The 6,000-nt window shown below is 38.5% G+C and overlaps 1 non-coding gene across 1 annotated transcript; it reads right to left on the reverse strand.

Moving 5' to 3' along the window:
• Positions 1–5,371: 5,371 nt before the first annotated feature.
• On the reverse strand, positions 5,372–5,533 carry LOC145994505 (U1 spliceosomal RNA). Its single transcript, XR_014442370.1, has one exon. It is a non-coding gene; the product is annotated as a U1 spliceosomal RNA (small nuclear RNA).
• Between the last annotated feature and the right edge of the window lie 467 nt (positions 5,534–6,000).

The raw sequence follows: 6,000 nt of genomic DNA on the forward strand, positions 1-6,000 counted from the left end.
AGCACGCTGGAAGCTCAGAAAACACTTACCATAGGCTTTGCATATTTTCTCGCATTAGTGGCGGTCGTCCTTTAAAATTTTATGGGATCAGTTTAGTTACGCATATAGCCATTAGAATTTGATTTTTACGATAGAAGTTCACGTAAACAAGGTTAGGGATATTTTGTTTTATATAGATAAATTTTTTCCGTAAAACGTCGCATTTATGCACTTCAGGTTAATCACGACCAATAAGTTTTTTTTAAGGAACAACAAGACGAAACTTTTGCGTTTTCTCGCAAAATTTTCCTGTTTTTTATAGAGATATTTATAGTAAGTAAATTTTTTGGGAAATCGACGTACATTTGGTTTAAATCAGGATAAAGTCAAACGAAATTTCGATAAATCAGGGAAATATTACAAAGGGCAATTTTTAGCACTTTATGCACATAGAGTAATCAAGATTATTAGCAACAGGCCCAGGCTAAGCCTCGGTGATTAGCACAGGCATGTGCAGCAAAAGTCGCCACGGCATCGTTAGCCTTTCCAAATTTAAACAGTGTGGTTTGCCACAAATGTTATAATTTGAGAAATTATTATTATTTATTATCAGGAAATTTAGCTCACTTACCCAATTTGCACTTTATTTGACAATGCAGCAATAAATTCATTACTTCTTACTGATTAACTTCATGTTAATTTTAGTACAGTAGGTAATACTAGTAATTTCTATTTATATTTTAATATATAGTATAACTATTTTCTATTTATTTTGTTTAAACATTACTAAGGGATTGACACACCATTCTTATATGGGTCAAGTATACCTTTCCGCGGCGGGTCTGTTTTCACGACCAAGTGATTTGAGGTATACGGCGGACTCAAGAAGTTTTGAGTGGATACATTTCTTTTGTTTAAAGGAAATTTGAAATTGAGAAAGTTTTTATTATTTTTATTGTGTTTAAAATTTGAATATCACTTTTTTAATTCCCTGATGCTATATTTGTTACCATCTGGAGTTTTAACGAAACTCAGAAGTAGCGTTTACTGAAATTTTTGTTTTATATTGCATTATATTCAACCACGGCAAATTGCACCGGCCTATCATTTATTAGGAGGCCATTAGAGGCTTGCCAAAGCAACCTTTTAGATACTAACAGCTTGCTTTGCGCAACACAAATTTTATATATTTATTTTAAGGGTTCACGACATAATAATTTTTTTTTACATTTAAACAGAATTTAGAACATGCTTGCAACACTCATCTTTGTTTATTAATTATACATTTTGTAATTTTGAAGTGAAGTGTATTACTGACAATAAATTATTTCAGTTTATCAGAACACGCAATGGTATTTTAATATCAGGTTCAGGTCACTTTATTGTCATTCAGAATTTGAATAATAATTTGAACACGCACAGATCAGTTCAGCTTAACGAAGGCCAATCTTTATTTTTTAATTATCAGGATTTTTCGCAAATTATTGTGAAACTTCGTGAATCGAGCATCGTCTCGGAGTTTGGACCGTCCGTCCGTTTAGTACCTCCGGTGAAGGTTTTCACCCCTTCTCGCTGTCGTAGCAGCGTTGCAGGAAGACCATGATGCATATCAGAAGACCACATCCGTGAGTTGTTTATATGATCCAATAGAACAAACGCAAATCCTATGGGAAAAGAGGCACAAACTCAAACCAACTGACAACTCAATCCAAAGAAGCGAATCCAAATTCCAAACTAATTGTAGAGCCCAAGACAAAAGAAGAGGAAGGATGAAGGTAGTAAGGGAAAACAGTTTCAAAAAATAGTGCAAGTCGTATGTCTGCTCCACTCAACGTGTTCAACCAAAAAGGTTCCTCGCAATCACCTAACCACCGTATAGGCGGCACCGTTTGTCCGTGCCAGACTTACGGCTTCCACCTGGAATAATTAGCCCACGATGCGTGACACAAGAGAGACCGACTTCCGATTACCTATACCTTGATGGCCGAAAGCACGAAACGCCCGACCCTAACTAACTCGTCTAAAGTAACTACACGCGGCACCTTGCGTTACTTCAAGTATTTATGCTACACTTGACTAAAAATTACATTTATTACATTAAACGTTTAACAATATCATTAATACACACTACAAGACTAATTTTTAGGAAAATTTGGAATTCACAGATAGTTTAACTTACTTTTGATTCAAGAGAAATATCATTTCATTACTCCTGCCATCTAGCGGGAACATTTTTCTAGGTGTATATTCCAGCTGGATGTGACATCTGGTGAGCGATTCTGTAATTACATTCACCCCGTTCAAATCAGATTAAATATCATGCGATGTCACCATGAACGTCCGGAAGGGGGGCAACGGAGGCCACACCCCCCTGGAAAATGAATGTCCACCAAAAGATATATCATTTCGGTCACAGTAACTTATGTTATTTATTGTAAATTCGTTGAAGGTACATGTTAATTTCGGACTGAAATAGTGTTTCTTCAGGGGGTATCACTATTATGGAGAAAAATATCACTCCTTTGCCACCCCTGAAAAAAAATACTTTGCTTGCCCCTCCCTGGAAAAAAATCATGCGAAATATTACATTTAATTTAATTACATTAAAATACTGTAATTCATAGGCGTAACTTGGCGAGGCAAGGGGGGCTCTCGTGCCCCCAAATTTTCAGTTGTTAAGTAAAAGAGAAAGGCTTATGACACCTATAAAATTTCAGACAGAACTGACTTCGGAACAGTGGTGGACATGGGCGTAACTTGGAGCCTAACTTTGCGGGAGGGGGCCAAAAATTGAAGAACTTTCTCCCATGAAATTAGCGTCCGAGACTATTTTCCTAATTAACTACTACATTCGCAAAACCATAAAAGTTGCTTTATTTAAGTAATGTAGCATAAATACTTGTATGTATTAATATACAGCTTGAATTCAACACTAAAAACGTTCATTATTTATTGTAAACTTTATGCAGACAGTAGAGTTTGGTTTGTGGAAGAGATGTAATTTATACCTTGGCACATATCACCCCGCTCCGGACCAAAGTGAACTATGTGAAATTCGGGAAATACTGGAAATGGTAAGGGTTTCGAACGAGACAATCGTGAAGAAAGTGAGATTAATGAATGGAACAATTGCGAAAATGGTCGACAGGGTCTCACACGTCGAGAAGGACGTCGACAAACTTGATACTGACGAAGGGGCGGCGCCAGAAAATATTGACCGGGTGAGCAGCAGTCAAATTTTGATAAATTAGGGTGTGCAGATATAAAGTTTATGATTTATCTCTGCTTGTATAATATTTACCGCCCCCCAATCTTTGCTTTCACACACAAGCATGGTCGCAAACAGATAATCGATTCGCCAAATCTTCTGATTAAATTTCCCTCTATCCACTCCAATCTAACAAAGAGTAGGAAGTTACTCCATGTCGTCACCTGTTGTAATGCTAATCGCTTAGATGAAGATGAATTGTGAAAAGATGAGGTAGATGAAAGGACAGTCGCAAAAACACATGGGCAGTTCACAAAACAAGGTTCACGGGGATTATACTGGACATGAGTACAGACGCCATAGCCTCGTTAGTCTGCAAAATACGATCCACAGTGTAACGTAGAAGAGAGGTTGACATTTATACTCTGTCCCGCCTATCTCTGGAGCAATGTCGTGCGTAGCAGGAGATTGAGCAGAGCGAAGCAATACACGGTGCTGGGAAGGTTGATTACTGAAGTCGTCCCCTACAGGCAATCCCATATCCTCTCACGTGTTCATTGATCGAGCCGTCTCGCGTTACTACTTGCGCAGGGACAGTTTTCGTTCGTTTGCTCCACAGATAACCGAGACGGAGTAGTGGCAGTAAATCATGCGACAATTATGATATATACATAGCTAACATTCCTTTCCTCTGGTCCCCCACATAAAGCGGCTCTGGGGCTCACCCAACCTCAAATCATTGGGTTCCTAGGGGGGCGTAAAGGCGGTAGGAGCGTGGTGCTAAGCCCACACCTTGGTACGCTTACATCCCCTAAATGTGCCTTCATGGCACGCGAGGAACTTTACCTTTATTTTACCTAATACTATAATAGGGAACGAGTCAGTAATAAATATTTTGTCCGTGGCTGTACACATCATTTACTAACATACGAATCGGTCGTGAAAATTTTAAATTAAAGGACATCACATGGCGTCCACAGGCATTTGCTATCAGACTGGGAAGACGAGAGCCGGCATTATGGATGGCCAACTAGGGCACACGTTCGAAGCCCCGCGCCTGGAAAAAATAATTATTTGAGGACTAAAAGTGGTAAACGTTGAAAGTGCCAAAAGCGAAAGTGTTGATAAATCCCATCGTTCCGCACATCAGCCCATAAGAACGTTCACACTAGTGGCCTCTTTTCACGCACTTTGAACTACTTAGAAGGCTACCAGCCACTTTTCACGTTTACCACATTATAAAGCATGGCACATTACACAGTTTAACGTGGAAAACGGGGTTTGAATTATTTTGGCACTTACAGCGTATACCAATTTTAGTCTTCATTTTGTACGGTTTATACTAGTTTATAGGAGGCTGGGGATTGTTTTGACATAAATGTGCTCAAACACATAAAACAACTACTGAAATCATATTCTGGACGAAGAACTACATAAATCCTTTTCAAATATATCAATCAAAAATAATAATCTACATTGTTCGTTTAATTATACCATGAAGTGAAAATTATTACTTCATACGAAACAATGTAAATCCACTATACAGCGTCAAACTTCTATAATGAGAGAAAGGAATGTTACTGGAAACGATTAAAAATAATGTGTGTGTAGAATATTGTGAGAACCTTGTAAGCTTCTGACCCAGGACCTCTGGTTTCGAAACGCGTTCAACTATAACCCCTGGATCAAGGTGCTCTGAACCTAAAATTTAACATTTGCAACGGAACACAGAAATTGCATAATTTGATTATACACCAATATTAAAACTTCTAATTGTTGTTTGTTTCAGGTAATAACTGTCAATATGAAGTACATTTTTGTTCGAAGATGTGGCTACCACCCATTGGTCAAGACGGCGCCGTCATTGACAGGTACGTAAAACGAATCTGGTAAGGTTAAATTGTTATGTTGTGTGCATATTTATTAAATGAAGGAAATTGGCGTTTCCTTGATGTTCTCTCTATCTCACCATTGCTGCTAACCTAACGATGTAGGCAACGTTTAAACAAAAGAAAAATCTATAAACCAACCAAACAATATTCATTTGATATGACGGTAGAATCTAGCAACACATTCAGGCATGGTATTTGTATACGGAAACCAATGTTCTCGTTCAAGTTCGATAAGTTGTCTCTACTCTCTTGATGATTTTTTGTGTGAATATTCTGTTTCAATTATAATTATAAGGGACGGCGCGAACGCAGTCCCTACTACCAAAAATTGCGCGCCCGAGATATCCACGTTTGGGATATTCGCAGGGGTCAGCCCAACCGAAGTGCAATGGAAGAGCCTCGCCCCGGGGGAACCGCCTTGCTGATCACGGTAACCCCTACGCCAGGTAAGTATGCCGAAAGCACGAAACGCCCGACCCTAACTAACTCGTCTAAAGTAACTACACGCGGCACCTTGCGTTACTTCAAGTATTTATGCTACACTTGACTAAAAATTACATTTATTACATTAAACGTTTAACAATATCATTAATACACACTACAAGGCTAATTTTTAGGAAAATTTGGAATTCACAGATAGTTTAACTTACTTTTGATTCAAGAGAAAAATCATTTCATTACTCCTGCCATCTAGCGGGAACATTTTTCTAGGTGTATATTCCAGCTGGATGTGACATCTGGTGAGCGATTCTGTAATTACATTCACCCCGTTCAAATCAGATTAAATATCATGCGATGTCACCATGAACGTCCGGAAGGGGGGCAACGGAGGCCACACCCCCCTGGAAAATGAATGTCCACCAAAAGATATATCATTTCGGTCACAGTAACTTATGTTATTTATTGTAAATTCGTTGAAGG

Source organism: Lepisma saccharinum, chromosome 10 (assembly GCF_977018435.1).
Source record: "Lepisma saccharinum chromosome 10, izLepSacc3.1, whole genome shotgun sequence".
NCBI lineage: Eukaryota > Metazoa > Arthropoda > Insecta > Zygentoma > Lepismatidae > Lepisma > Lepisma saccharinum.